Source organism: Solanum stenotomum, chromosome 5 (assembly GCF_019186545.1).
Source record: "Solanum stenotomum isolate F172 chromosome 5, ASM1918654v1, whole genome shotgun sequence".
Classification (NCBI taxonomy): Eukaryota; Viridiplantae; Streptophyta; class Magnoliopsida; order Solanales; family Solanaceae; genus Solanum; species Solanum stenotomum.
Window position 1 is genome coordinate 40,022,342 of NC_064286.1, and position 16,796 is coordinate 40,039,137.

Below are 16,796 nucleotides of genomic sequence, written 5' to 3' on the forward strand. Positions count from 1 at the left end.
GTGATTTTTCTGATAAGACACAAGAATAATTTGTTCTACTTTTTTTTGTTAAGTATAAATAGAGAAGTTTTCTCTTATTTTTTGATCTTTTGCTCTTATTTTTCTTGCACTTAAAAAAAAACTCGTGTGATTTAATGTTGTCAAATGAATTTACTGTTCACTGAAGTTTTTATTACCACTATACTAATGAGTAAATTGTTCAATTCTACCTGGATATATTTTATTATCTCGGATACATTGAGGAGAATAATATTCTTTAGAACACAATGTAAATTCAATTGGCTTGACTTTTATCCTATTTAATTCTATTTTATTTTTTTAGTGTTTTGCTGTTTGTTTTTATCTAAAATCGAACAAATTACCTAGTTTTGAGGAAAAAGTAAAACATAGCACCCTCGATTACATTATTGACATTTTATATTCACAATCAACTTCACCTTCTGCTTGCGGTATCTCAAAACTAATGTCACACAATCTGCTTAAAGCATGTGGAAGAAGTGCCATAACTTTCAGTACAAAATGTGTTAGGTGGCCCATAAGATATCAAAACAACTTCCTTAAAAAATTAAATTGATCCACATACACCTTGATTGACACGAGTATATAAGTCATTTTATACTGTTGAATAACAAGCCTTCCATGTTCTATTTTGATTTGTAGAAAACTCCTGTGCTTGGGAGTCCTTGATGATTAAATAGACCAAGATTTTACCATGACTGCAATTTTAGAGAGACGCGAAAGTGAAAGCCTATGGGGTTGCTTCTGTAACTGGATAACTAGCACTGAAAACTGTCTTTACATTGAATTGGTAGAAAGCGTTGTAATACTTAGCTTTATTCGAGGAATCTACAAACTACGGGATATAAAAGAATATACCAATCCTGAGGATTAATTGTGGATCCAAGACAACAATAGAAAGATTTGAGTCTTCGATTTTGATTTGGTTTTCTAGATTTTGTATTTCAAATCTTGATCAAAATATATGCAATAGAATCTTAGTTGTATTCGACTCAATTGAAAGGTCTTTGAATCCTCTTTTCAACGCCACCGAGTTTGCTAAGTTTCTAGTTCGGATGAGGGAGATATGCCCGTTTGACGTTAGCCTGTCAAGTTAAGGAAAGTTACCCGAATTAGTGAGGGGTATTTTTGTCTTTTTCTTACCCCATTAAATTAAAACGTTATAGTAACATTTTGGGGTCAAATCTATTTTGTGTCAGTTTTACAAATCCTAAATTACGGTTAGGGTTTTAGAAGAGAGTTCAAGAAGAGGAAAAGAGGAGAAGAGAAAGAACGAACATGATTTCTTGCAAATTGAGGATTTGTTATGCCAGATGGAGGTATGTAAGCTTTTATGGTGTTGGGTTTGTTCACCCACACGCCAATCATGTAAATTCCATCTATGACTTCATTCTTGAGGTTCAATGATTTGAATTCTTGATGGGTGTTCTCGAGGTTTTGTTCTGGATTCCTTGTTTATAAAGTATTGATGAATTTTGAGATGAGGGTTTCGATTAATGAGAGTTATTCTTGAGGAAAAGTGAGTAGATTCTTGTGTACTTGTATTGGATAATTGAATCTAAGGAAAATTTGAGGAAAAAAATCGATTCTAGGCAAGTTAGGGTCAGAAAATGAGAAAAAAAAATCGTTGGGTCGTTCTGGGGGAGGGGTGGCATGATGCGCCACTAATGCCCCAAGAGGGCTGGTGCGCCGCCCTAGCAGTACACCAAAATAGAGCCTCTGAAGTTCAGGCTCGCCTATCCCCACCCTTTTTCATTAGTTTGCTCCGTCTAAGTTCTTTTAAAGTATACCTTTACTCCCTACTGGTTCTAACTACTCTAAACTACATTTAAACATCGAGAGATCATTTACAACATGAATCATAACCCTTGAATTCATAATTCATAATTCAAATTCAAGATACAGTTAAGAGTAAAGTCTTGAGAGTTCTTTTGATTCATTTTGAGAAGTATTTTACAATATCTTAAGACTTGAGTACTTGAGTTTGAGGATGAGGAGAGTTGAGTTCCTTTTTCAAAAAGAATATATGGGAACTAAGTATACCCAAGAGTAAATATTTTCACATTTAAAATAACGGAAAACACCAATTTCCAAAGGAGTTCATGAGGAGTTTGGAGTTCTATCTCTTTTAAGAGAAATCGTTTGAGTAATAATCTCAAAGTTGAGGATGAGGAAATGTTTTTAAATATATGAGCTAAGTTATATTTTAGGAGTGGTATTGTGCATCGATATGGGGATGAGTTCAGATAACTCAAAGTCCTCATAAACCATATAGCCAACGTGGGTAGAAAGGATCATACTTTTTAGATGATTCCTTATTGCTTTTTAAGCATAGCTTAGTGGATCCACTTAGTTGAGAACTTCTATACCCCAACAACGTATATGACACTTCTGGCAGCATGGGCGAGACGATGTATCATCACATAGCTCATTGTAACACCCCAGATTTTTTTTGAACTGAGACTCAAACCATCCTTCATTGCGAGTAGGATTTTACCGAGGAATTTAAGATTTATTAAGTATTAAGGTCAGGTCACTAGATGTAGCACATTGAATTCCAAAAAAGAACTGAATTGGAAATAGCAAAATCTGAAATTTTGCAAGTTATGCTTGAGTATGAGTTTTGGATCGACTTAAACGACCATGACTCCTAGCTCAAAATGATTTAGGTATGCTACCAGATACCGTACAAAATATCTCTGAATTATCTTTCTAACTCCACTAAGTTTTCTCAGTTTTGAGTTCGTATGAGGGAGATATGTCCATTCGAACTTGGGCTGTCTAGATAAGGAAAGTCAAAACCGGATTTTAGAGGGGTATTTTGGTTTTTCTCTTACCTAATAAGATTCAATTGGTTTTTAGTATTGTTTTAGGGGTCTAATCTGGTTAGGTTTATTTTATAATCCTACTATACGCTTAGGGTTTTAGTTGAGAGTTCAAGAAGAGAAACGAAGAGAAAAGAGGAGAGGGTCAAGCGTTTGTCGAGATTCATGCACGTTGTTGCGGATTTTTGCCATGGGTTTAATCTCTAAGAGGTATGTAAGATTCCATAGTGTTTGGTTTGTTCACCCACACGCCAAACATGTTATTATCAACGTAATTTCACTCGCAAAAGTTGAAGGATTTAAGTTCTTGATAAGTATTCTTGAAGTTCATTCAAAATCTTGTTTTGCTGGTGTTTTGATGATTTTTTGAGATGAAAGTGATTGTTTTAAGTGGATTAGTGTGTACTTAGGTTGGGTAATTAAATCTTAGGAAAACTTGAGTAAATAAATCGATTAAAAGCGATTTAGGATTAGAAAATGAGAGGTGAAATTCGTCGAACTTGTCCTGGGGAGATGGTGGGACGGCACTCCCTAGATGCAACCAAGGGGATGGGGTGGTGCCCCTCTAGTGCGCCCATATGCAGCCTCTGAAGTTTGGGGCCGGCGCCAGGGTCGCCTGTCCCCACTCCTTTTCCATCGGTTGTCCCGTTTGAGCTCCTTCAAAGTGTATCTTCATCCTTTTTGATTTTAAACACTTTAAACTACTTCCAAATACTTAGAAAACATTAATAACCTTGAGAGTTAAGTCTTGAGAGTTCTTCCGGACATTTTGAGAGAGTCCTTTTGAGGAGTCTTCTACAATTTCTAATAACTTGTATCAAGACTCAAGTAAGTGAATATGAGAGAGAGTAGAATGTATTCATGAGTATACACTATCACCTAGATCCTTCATATCATGAACCATAACCCTTGAAGTCATAAATCACATTCAAGAGAGGGTTAAGAGTAAAGTTCAAGAAAGTATTTGAGTTCAATTGTGGATCCTTTGAGATCAACTATTGATTTAAACTAAATTTTGAGGAAGTAAATAAGAGAATGAGAAGAAGAATATACATGAGTTCCATGTAGTTGTGTAGACCTTCGAGTCGAGTCATTCATGCCCATAAATTCCGCATGGACTCCATAAATTGAGTATCATTGAGAGGTGTAGTATCTTTAATTTCTAAGTTTTGAGTATTGAGTTCCTAATCCCCTTTGAGATTATATTTATAATCATGAGACTATTACATGTTACCCATGAAGTTCTTGATTTGAATTGTTCATGCCCATAATTCCGCATAAAACCTATAAATCGAACAGTCTTGAGATGAGAAATATCTTTGAGTCCTTGAGTTGAATAGTTCATGCTCATAATTTTGCATGAACCCTCTGAGTTGAGCATTCTTGAAATGAGTAGTATCATTGAAGTTCTTGAGTTCTAAGTATTGAGTTCTATCTATGGTTATTGAAAACCTTGCATTGAGTCGTTCACAATCATATTTAATTCGGCATGAACCATTTTATAAGAAGTCTTTTACAAACATTTTAACTTTGTTTTAAGACTTAAGCTTTGAGTTGAATAAAGAGTAAGAGTAAAGTTATTTTCTTCAAAGATTATACGGTAACTAAGTATTCCCAAGAGTTAAAGTGTTTTCACATTTGAGCAAGAAAGGAAACAAAGATTTCCAAGAGAGCTTTGAAGCTAACTTTTGAGTAATTATCTCAAACCAAAGAAAGAGTTTTGTTTTTAAAAACATACGAGCTGAGTATATTTTTGGGAGTAGTATTGAGCACCGATATAAGGATGCGAGTTCAAAATAATTCAAGTCTCCATAAACCATGTAGCCATCATGGGTAGTAAAGGATCATACTTTTTAGATGATTCCTTAAGTGCTTTTTAGCATAGACTAGTGGATCCACTTAGTTAAGGCGTTCTATATAATGGCAAAGTATAGGATAGTTTTGGCAGCGTTGGCAATACGTTGTATCATCACTTAGGCTTATAGTGATGGTTGTCGGTTAGAGAAACTCCCACAGAGTTTTATTGTATTTTTATAAACACATTGAGAATTATTGTATTTTTCAATACATTGAGTTGGTATCTACAGTTTTACAACTTCCAAATATATTGCATCTTTTACTATTATTTTATCCTTAAGTATTATGAGTTGAGTATTTCAAGTTGAGTATCTTGAGTTGATATGTGTTTCATTGTGTCGAGGGCCTTATTGTTGAGTTTCACTGAGTTGAGAACATTATTGTTGAGTTGAGTATCTTATCCTTGAGTACTTCTAGGTTGAGTATGTTTGAGTAGTTTGAGTACCCTTGAGTATTCCTTGAGTTGAATTGAACCATGTTTCTTTGAGTTGAGAAGAAGTAAATATGTTTCCTTTTTATCAAGTTCAAGCTTATGTTATGCTTTAGAATTCCCCTTACATGCTCATGCATTCCATGTACAGAGCCATTTGGCCTGCATCCTTTCATGATGCAGATACAAGTATTCAAGGTCATCAACAAAAGCTTCATTGATACCACATCTAGGGTGAGCCTTCTTGCTTTCGGAGGATTTCATTTACTTTTTAGTTATATTAGTTGTTATGAGGTCGTGTGGCTTGTCCTGACTTCCATCTTTGTCATTTAGAGGCTTCATAAATAGACTTTAGAGTTTCAGAAGTCTGTTCATTTATTTTATCAAATGTTTTAAAGACTTAAGTTGCCTATTTTATGGCGATTTGAATAATTTATTTTTATTCAGAGTTTTGTTTTGAGTTAAAGCTGGTATTTAAGTTTTTCATGAATTTTATTATGTCTTAAGCTTTGTATGCTTAAGTTAGTCTTCCGCTTGTGGTCATCCGGGATGAGGGTACATTTGGGAACTAGCAATGGTTCTTGAGTGCCGCCATATCTGGGGTGTAGGCTTGGATCGTGACATTCATAGTGATGGTTGTCGGTTAGAGAATCTCTCAAACAAAGTTATTTTGTATCTTTACATACAAACCGAGTTATTATTGTATTTTTAAATACATTGAGTTGTTATCTATTGTTTTAAATGATTTATAGAAACTGCATTTTTATCATCGTTTTATGTTGCATTGAGTTGAGTATCTATGAGTTGAGTAGAGTCGAGGTGAGTATGTTTCCTTTTTATCAGTTCAAGCTTGAAGGTTATGTTCAGTGTTTCCCTTACATGCTCGTACTTTTCATGTACTGATGCCATTTGACCTGCATCTTTCATGATGCAAATACAGGTAAGTAGGATCATCAACCACTGCTTCATTGATCCATTTGAGCTCCAGATTTCTTTGGTGAACCTCCTTGCTTCCGGAGGATGCCTCATTTATTTCTGTAATTTCAGTTTATTAAGATGATCGGGCATCTTGTCTCGACATCCCTCATAGTTGTTAGTGGCTTCATAGATAGATAGATAGATAGTAGTAATTCATGAGTCATGTTCATTTCAGTTGTTATGTTCTAGATTTGAGTTGCCCTTGAGGCCCGTTTGAATGTTTTATTTCTAAAATATTATGAGATTATCTTCTGTCACAGTTGAGTAAAGTTTACTTTTTAGTTCATATGTTTTTGATTAAGTCTTCCACTGAGAGTTGAGTCAGGCCAAGGGTTTGCTTGGGGCAACAATGATTCTCGAGTGCCGGCCATGTCTAGGGTGTAGGCTCGGGGCATGAACAATAATAATTCAACAACCAAAAAGTATCAAGTATGTCAATTTAACCCAACCTAACAGTTTTACAATACACAGTTCACAAGGCATAACAATCACAATTCAACAACCAACAAGTATCAAGCACAAGTATCAAGTTCATCAAATCACAAAAATCGAACACTTGTCGGAACCATTTCCCATGGGCACAATATCACCAGCCGGAACCATTTCCCTTCGAATTTATATAGAACCACTTGCCGAAGCAATTTCCTCTCGGCACTATATCACTAGCCAAAAGTATTTCCAATCGGCTTTATGTAGTATCACTTGTCGGAACCATTTCCCTTCGGCACAATATCACTTGCCGAAGCAATTTCTCTTTAGCTTTATATAGTATGACATGTCAGAACCATTGCTCTTCAGCATGATCATCACATATCTCATCACGGTGCAAATAAGTCAATGTAAATAAGTAATTTCACACCATAGGAAAGAGACAAGAAATTCAAGCAATTTAAGTCCACAATGATGCCATCAATCAACAAATTATGGTCCACAACAAGGCAATCCACAAAGCACAACTATCAATACGTTACCTTTTTTATTTATACCCATTTCATTCATTAAGATCAATCAAGTGGAATAATTTAACCCATCACCCCATTCCCATTACTCCCCTACACACACAATAAAGGGAAATACAAGATTCTACAAGTTTTACAAGGTGTAGAAGTTCACATACCTCAACTCACTCAAAACTCAATCCACGACATGACCCTTTCCTTTCCGAACAATGTTTGAATCTGTACAATCTAATCTAATCAAGTAATCACAATAACATTCTGGAAATAACAATGCACATACCATATACTTTGAAAATTGGGTCAAATCAACTCAAAAAATTTAATCCCGAAAATCTTTAGTTGAAAATGTTACTCAAGGTATTTTGAACTCATTGATGAAAAACATTTTGGAAAAGGAGTAAAATTTAGCTCGCAATCACCATTTTACTTTAGAACTCATGTTCTTGAAAAACCTAGCCATTTGTCAAACAAAATTCCAATTTTTGATATTAAAATCCACAAATGATCAAAGAGAAATGATGTTTTAGGATTACAAAGACTTACGCAAATGATTCACCATGAAAAATCTCTTTAAAATCGCCTCCAAGGATTTTCCAAACTCAAAATGGGGTATATAGGGGTAAAACCCCGAAATGATAGGCCAAAATTCCCTCTGATATCGTAAAAGTGACCTAGGCCGGCTTGAGCAAAAATCACTAAAGAAAACCCCGCAAAACGTCTAGTCTTGCTTTCCCGAGCCAACTTTCGCTATAGAAAAGGTCATGAAAGTGAAAACCCTTCACAAACGTGTGGCCTGTAGAACCAGTAACATCAGCCAACACAAAATTCTCATAATAGATCCTCAAGATTCATTCGGGTCCTGCACAGACAAATCATACATGAACTTGACTAAAATCTGTGTTTTGAACTTAATGGAGCCATCCAAAAATGAATCTAAGGTCTCCTTGACCCGAAACTTGTGAAAGTCACAAGAAACTAACATTACACCTAAAAAAGCTAAATCAAGCTTGGGACCTCTAAAAATTCAGCCAAGACCTCTTCTAAGACTAAATTAATCCCCAAAATCCAAAAGAACTATTGGAAATCTAATCTGAGCATCTAAACTCAGAATGTTGACCAAAGTCAAATTTTCCCTAAAATTTCACAAATTTTCAACTTATGACCTGAAATCCATGAAAAGACTCTGAATATAAAATTAACAACTATCATATTCCATATTCCAGGACAGAAGGAATTGATGGAATCTCATTACGAGACTCAAAACTTCAAAAGACACCAAAATCTCTTCTTAACAACTTTAACCTTTTGGATTTAAAAACTTTCATAATTCACATTTTTTACTCAAATCTTGAAATCAATTTCAAAATCCAATAAAAGTTCACTCAAGGTAGATAATTGTAGGGGTAAAATTGTAATTTTATAGAAATTTTCAAAATGACCTTTCGAGTCTTTACAACCTTCATTTTCAAAATTAGGTTTTAGGGTCGATTTGACCCCATATTCCAAAACGCTTGATATAGGTGTTGTTAGTTCCAAAATATTATTAGGTTTACTTGCTTGTATATATTGTGTTGATTTGGATACCGTTCATAAGAGGAAAGCTCAAGTGTCAGAGTGATTGCTTGATTGTTTGAGACAAGTGAACTTCTAGACCTTTGTTAAGCATGTAGAATCTTGTACTTCTTTGTTTTATGTGTTGGGGAGTTATGGGAATTAGTGAAGGAATCCATGTAAGAATTGTGTATGGTAAATTGATTATGTGAACTTGCTAAACAACTTGGGTTAAAATGAGAATCTTGTTGATTTGTGTGACTTGATTATGATGTGGGAAATTGGCCAAATGAGATATTCACTTTATGCTATGCTTTGATTAATTGTTGTTGAGTATTGGTGTTGAATTAGCATCCTTAATTTGATCATTGTACTATCATATATGTGTTGATGATATACCGGTGTTGTAATGAAATGGATGAGAGGAAATAAGGATTGGGCAACACGCCCATTGCGGAAACATTAAGTGGAAATAGGGAACGAGCCATACTTTTGTGGCAGACTCAGTGAGATTAAATTAAGATTGGTCCATACGCCTGTACGTGGCATATGCATGGACTAGGAAGCCGCCCATGGATTCCAGACTGAGTTTCAGCAGATGTGTATTACAGAAAGACATGCACATCATTTCCATTTGTGATAACATGATTGATATGTACTCTTTAAGATGATATATACTATTGAACTACGTGTTCCGTGATTTGTCGACTGTTAGGTTGGGCTAATTTCTGTGCAAGTTGTAGTTTGTGGTGATTCGATTAGCAATGCATGTATTCTAATTTTCTTTACTTAGTGTTTAGTGGTTTGCTTGTTGAGTACTATGTTGTTGGTACTCATTCCTTGCTTCTACACTTGTGTAGGTTGCGAGCCCAGATCTGCATGATTATCTTTATTCTCTACATTGTCCGAGGCGTTTCTATGGATACTTGAGAGGTAGTTGTTTGTCTTCTCAGCGGCCCCTCTTGTTCCTTTATCATTTTCTTGTTCTACTTTTGAAACAAAGACATTTGAGACTTGTAATTTCTTTCAATACAGTTGTAGTACATTAGTGACTTGTACATGTGACAACCAGGTTTTGAGATTATTTATGAGTTGACTAAGTTATCTTCATTTAAGTCATTGATATTTTAGTTTTTGCATTTCTATCGTAACGTTTGGATTTTAGGCTGACTTGCCTTAGTGCGATAAGACTAGTGTCATCACACCCATTTTTGATTGTGACATATGTATACACTTCTTTTTTTTTTTAAAAAAAATCGATCTTAGAAATATTTATGATAATATAATTTGTAATATTTTAAAAAAAATCTTTGATTTTTTGTTCTTAGAACTACATTCATCCTTATACCTTTTAGAATGTAGTGAATTACTTACTTTATGCTCATCTTCTAGCCGCATGGTTTTGGTGTTTTAGATTATGGAATGAATCCTATTCACAGAAACAGGAAAATAATATGTGCATTGGAAAGATGCTAACTTCAAATTCCTTCAAACAGAATGAAATTGTGTCACTATACCTTTGTTGAGTAATATTCTATCTTTCTTTGCAGGCGCGATACTTCATCTTCTATCTGAAATTCGAACAACACTTACATCTACTTTTCAACCCTCTTAGTATCTTCCTCTACTTGAATTAATGAACTACATAATAATTAAGTTTAGCCATGTATATAGACCAGGTTGGTGTGAGTATATAAAATACATAATAAAATTATGTGTTGGGTTTTAAAATTTATAAATCAAACTAATTTTGATACTATCGCATTATATATTCTTTAATATATGATAGTATAACAACACATCCCATCGTTACAAGTGAAATAAAAGAAATCTAGCGGACAAAAAAGTAGTTGGTTTGGGCCACTATAGCGGTGTAAGTTACTGTAAATGTAGGGAAAAGTCCCACAATCACTCATTATCACCCAACAATGTTTTTTAGAAGATAAAAGGCATGACCTAGGGAAAACATAATAAGAAAATCATCAAAAATCTTCGTAAAGGTTAGCAATTCAATCCCCTACTTTTGTAGTAATGTCAGGTTTATCAATCCAGGAGGTATTTTGATATGTATTTTTGACATATTCGATATCATTGAGTACTTATTTTGTAGGATCAAGTGCCTTGCTATTTTATATCTCCTGCATCAAGACATACATATTTTGTGAAGTTGTAGTGAAAAGTCAATGAGGTGAAAGGATAGGACACTCCATTTCTTCGCCAAGTTTGTAGAAGAGGTTGTTTTCATGACAAAATTCAAATTAAAGGTTCAAACACATCATAATATCTATGCCAAATTTGAATGTTTAAACTCTTCATCTTCTTCTTTCACCATTATCAAAAGGATAAGATGCACCAAGTACTTGTTTGTCAAGATTGGAGATTATTTTTATCTTTTTCGTCTCATATAGAGACCATTAGTGGTCCGCCATGTACCAACAAAATAAAATTTAAAAAGGATAGAGTCCATGTTACCAATGAAAAACACTTCAGTTTGGCTTGCTTTTGATGCGACAATCAATATTAATTTCAACACGGCATGGCATATATGGTTCCGACGACATGAAGCTATTAAAAAGATTTTAGATAGCAGACCTCATAGACCATTGGTAATTAAGGCAAGTTAGGGAATATAAAACAAAAGAGCCAAAATGAAATATGAAAATCATTGGGCTTAATAAATAAATAAGTTATATTTATTAAATTCAAACTTTGAAAATCATTTTACCATGAGGTTTCATGACAATGTCCATGATGACATATTTTGGTCAAAGCAACCTTATTACATAGAATTTATGATATGTTTGACCTAAACTAATCAGAAGAAGACAAAAGAATTTAATAAAGAGTTACATAATTTTCTTAGACAAAGCTGAAAAAAAGCTACAACATGAACTAGATGGAAGAAATAGGCTACTAACAACCACCTTGTCTAAAGCAATAGCAACAAATCCAAGGTAAAATTTTGCAACTTTGTTTGACTTATCTTCTTCTAAAATGTCAGATCCAACTCTGTTTGGGCATAAAATTGGAACTTTAAAATTTTTTTTAATCTATTTAAAGAATATAAGAATATTTGTTAGAAATATTTAATTAAATTTAAATATCAAAAACTTTTGCAGTTGTAGCTATGGTGTTGGAGTATCCATCCTCTGATCAGATTTCAGGTTCCACTCAACTCACCATCCCTGCAGGTTTGTCTTTAAAAATAATCTTGTTTTATTGTGTTTAAAAGTGCATTTATATACCATCCCTTTTGTTTTAATTGGTTTGATGGAGCTCGAGTCATTGAACTGTAGTAACAATGTGGTTGAGATAATAAGGAATGAGATTGATAAGGAGCGTATCAGGAAAGAGATCGTTGCAGAAGAGGTTTCCCGAAAGCATATGTTGGAGTTGGAAATAAGGAGAGCTTATGATGGAAAGAAAAATAGCAATGTTTGGAGGAGATAGATTTGCTTCATTCTTCAAGAATCAGGCTGATTCCATGTTGTTTAAGGAAAAGATGGGAATGGGCGTCTCTACTCTGTCTATACATGACATGGATCACATCTCAGAGACATCTTTTCGCCACCGTGCTGTGGAACCAAATATTTCAACATTGAATCAAAGTCCAAAGGTAGAGATTTTAGAAGTACAGCCCCCTAGCCTTAGCAAAATCTTGCTGGTTCGTGTTCTTGTTTATTGTTTATCGTGTTTATTAGCTCTAAAATTGTTGATTTTCAGAGTAGATAAATTTGTTTTATCTATCTGTATAGTTAGTTTGTCTGAGTGATTTACTCCACATGCAGGTCTCTATGTCATTCACTTAGCATGTTGTCTTTCTTGCTTTTTGAATGGTTAAAATTATCAACCAAGGTTATGTGCATTGCCTCTTTCAAGTTTTTTTTTTTTATAAACTGAAGTATGAACATGTATATCCAATATAATTTCACCAGTGGGGTCTGGGGAAGGTGACCTTACTCAGTGACGGATATGAAGGGGTTTAAAATTTAAAGAGATAAACACATGAAGAAGTCTTGTAGGGGGGGGTCAACATCTATTATATATATATATATATATAAAATTAACAATGTAATTTATTTGCATGAACTCTTAAGTCCTTACTAGCTCTCCCTGACCTTACCTACGTGGGAGATAAAGTTTCTTATAGATTCTCGGCTCATGCAAAAGTAGTTATAAAATCTTTAGAATAATGACTATATTAGTTTTGAACATTAAAAGATTTACAATAGTTGTTACATTGGAATCAATAAAAGTAGTGAAAAAGTTTGAAACCAGTGATATTACTGCTATTATGGAAAAAGAAGGTTTTTAAAGTAGCTTTTTGCGTTTGTTTCACTCTGCTTTTGTGGGTGGATGGAGTGGGTTAGAATGTTCAAGTATGTTATTTATTCAATTCGAAGTTAAGTTGATGATGCATCACTAATATATTTTCTATTTACTTTCATCTGTGTGTAGTTTCTCATGCACACACAACAATATTGATGAATACCAAGTAACCTCATAATCTCTGGTTGTTGGAAACATGTATTCCCTAGTGAAGGATTTAAGGTTTAATTTTCATGGGTTCAAAATTTGAAGATTTTGTCTAGTTGATGATTGACTATTTTGGATATTACCAAGAATGCGGAGGATTTTGTCCATCTCATATTCTGTTTTAATTCCATTTTTGTCTTTTGAAGTTCCTCAACGAGAACTTCATTCCTTTTAGTCATGGAATGCACATTGTTACTTAACACTTTTACATTTTCCTCGAGAGCCATGCGAACATTGTTTTTAATATTTTTCTCTTTCCTAGAGGATTTGAAGTTGAAGATGTTGATTAAGATTCTCATTTTCTGCTCTTAGAGATGCATAGTCTTTTGACATTTTCTCTTTTTTAGGACACGTTGAGTGATATGTATCTATGAGGGTACAAAATAGAGATTCTATTTTCTTCTTTGAATAAAGATGAAGATTTTCTTTAATTTGATGAAAACTTACCTTGGACATGTTGTCATTTTCATCTTCTTTTGAGTCTGTTCCAGCCATTAATGTCATGATTATTTCTATGGACTCACATAGGTTCTCTTCATCAGCTCACTCTATTATTGCCATCAACGCAAGAAATTCATACTTCCATGTTTCTTCCATTGCAAGTAAGGTTTGGTTTCCAAGTCCTCCCTCATCAGATTCTTCACCAGATGAATTTACTGTTGCCGCAAAAGCCTATTTCAAAGATAAATGGACTCTTGATTTCTTAGTCTATGATTTGAAGGAATGTATTGATCGTTCCTGGTCTTTTTTTCCTTTTCTAGTTTGTTCCTTTTGTATTCAAGAGTCCACAAGGGATAAAATTTGATGAAATGATCTAGGCTTCTGTATTTGTGGCATAACTATTCTTTGATGTCTTTGTTGGCCATCTTTTGAGGGTTTCTCAAATGATCTAGGCTTCTACATTTGTTAGAACCTCTTCATCATTAAAGAAATATTCTCTTCCCGGGAATCATCCTTTTCTGTTGCTTTGAGGACTAGGTTCTTTTCTTTCCTTTTTTCTCCTATTTCCTTTGCTTGATTATTTTTCAGCTCATAGGTCATGAAATTTACAAAAAGCTCATCCATCATCATAGTTTCTAGGTCACGTACTTCAGTAATTGCTTCAACTTCGCTTCCCAATGATTCAAGGACAACATTAAGAAGTTTTCTAACAGCCTTTCCAATGGGTACTATCTCTCCTAGTTAGTGGATTTGATTAATGATGGTAGTGAATCGGGTATGCATGTTTTGAATTATCTTTCCTTCCATTTTTCTGGACAACTCATACTACCTATTCATATTATCAATTATGGATTTATTTACCTGACTTGTCCCCTCATGAGATGCTTGCGGTGTCTCCCAATTCACTTTAGCATCTGGACATGCTGAAATTCTATTATACTCATTTGGAACTATTCCACAGATGAAGATTTTCTTAGCCTTTGCAATGTTATGAACTGCCAACTTGTCAGGAACATCCCATTCCTTTCTCTCCTTCGACTTGAGTTGTACCGTATGTTCTTCCACCATTCATAAGACTTTACACTTAATAGTGGTGTTATTGTCCATGACGCTCCTTCATGTGCAGTAGGTGGTGTAATCATTGATCATTTACAAGGTTTGAACCTTTTAAGTGAAAATACCTACTCTGAGACAAATGGAAGAAACCACAACAAGCTAACAAATACAAGAACTATGTTTTTGCAGTAATAGAGAAACTAATAACGTAACAAAATAACAAAGAGATTTATCGTGGAAAGCCTCCTTGCTAACCACGACCTACAACGTGTAGGATTTCAACAACTTCTCACTAAACTTCAAAGAGAAACTTTAGATTACAACTCAATAATCAAAGGGACTAACTCTAGTACCTCAACTGTAATGATTAACTATAACTGCTAACTTTGATCTCCAGGAAGTCAAACCCACTTCTTGTTACAAACTCTCCGAGAAGCCAAATTCACTTCTTGTTACAAACCTCACAGGCTCAGTTTCACACTTAGAATAATTACCACTTATCAATGATTCTAAGTTGAACTAACTAAACATATAGCTTCAGAAAGAAAACCTAATTCTAGTTCTTCTTTCTTCTGCAGCGTTCTGCTTAGAAAACTCGTTTGATGATTGCGAAAGCTAATGTTCTCATTTGCTCATTATCTATTTACAGGACTACATTAAACCCTAGTTCAGTCCTACAAGGAGAGTAGTTCTCCTTTAGGCAAACTTCTCCTTAAATAGAACCTCCTAGTTCCCCACGTCTTTCTCTGTTTGTTCTTCTTCTCTTGAGAACCTGGTCCATGTTTTCATTATCAAAACCTGTTCAGGATATTATTGTGTCATCGTGTTTGTGTTGATTCCCTAATTTTCTTCCTGTAGGTATTCCGTCATGTATGTGGTTTTCTGGTGACTAGTTTACATAACCAGAATGTTATTTAAGTCATCTCTGAATTGAGCAACCAAACCTAGTAATAATTTCCTGGACTAGAAACAGTCAGAAATGAAACGTTATGAATGGTAACAACATTCATTCTTATACAAGTGAGTATTGGCCTTGTGGAGCAGAATCAGGTTAGATGATGCTTCATTTTAACGTGCTCCAAAACATGTTCTCCCCAGGCCGTTATTCCCTGCTTTAGTAGAAGCTACTATTGCTTTTATACATTCATTTAATGTTTATGAATTCGTCAATGCTTTCAGATCCGTAAAACATATACGAGGTGTTTAAATTTATGAGAAGTGCATCTTTTGGTGTTGATACAAGCTAAGCCTGACACGATTTTCTCTGGAGAAAAATGGAAAGTTATAACTCTAACTTAAGAGGTTGTTGACAAACCTGTGAAAAATGTTACGGAGTGGAATTGTGAACTCTGTTAGGTAAGTACTACAAATCAAGATTGCCTGAATGCCCACTTCCAAGGGGAAAAACACAAACGCAAGGAGGAGAACAAAAAATGGAGCATTGGTCTTTTTCCAAAGAAAGATCAAAATTCATCCAACTTGTGGAGCGTCCTTGCGATGATCTGATATCAAGTCCAAACGTTAATGATCCACCATCCTTGTTGATAGACAACAATTCAGATGACTTGAGAAACAACAAAGCTCAGTAAAAGCAAAAAAATAGGGAGTTCACATTTTGGTGTGAGACATGCAAAATAGGGACCTTCTCTGAAAAGAGGATGTAGGCACATAAGGTAGGAAAGAAACATGTTCGGCATCTTCAACAACTTACTGGAAAAGACAAGCAGTGTTAATAAATATGACGAGCAAAAATTAGTATTCCCCCCTTCATGATTTTAAAATCATGTATCAAAGACGCAAAAGAATGATTGTGTTGGGCAAAGTAAACAACCAGTAGCTCATTGTTGTTTTTCATTGAAATTGGATTTCACAAAAGTACCTGTTGATACATGTGGTGTGATTTTTCTCTTTATCTATTTATGCAAAATGTTTAAGTCTACTCATAAATATAAGTTTTGTTAGTATTGGTAGCCAAGATACGGATCGGTAGTCTCCATCCCCAATTCAGTTAGCCCAGAATCACAAGATATCATCATTACCGCCTCAAATTTTATGTATAAAAAATGAGAAAATCAACCAACATACATAAATAGAGTAACAGAGATAAAAAAAACCAGTTGTATATGTTACTTTTTATTTCATTTG

At 34.4% G+C, this 16,796-nt stretch overlaps 1 pseudogene; it reads left to right on the forward strand.

Annotated features, from left to right (window-relative positions):
• The first annotated feature begins 12,120 nt into the window (after positions 1 to 12,120).
• On the forward strand, positions 12,121 to 16,384 carry LOC125863964 (uncharacterized; annotated as a pseudogene).
• The last annotated feature ends 412 nt before the right edge of the window (positions 16,385 to 16,796 follow it).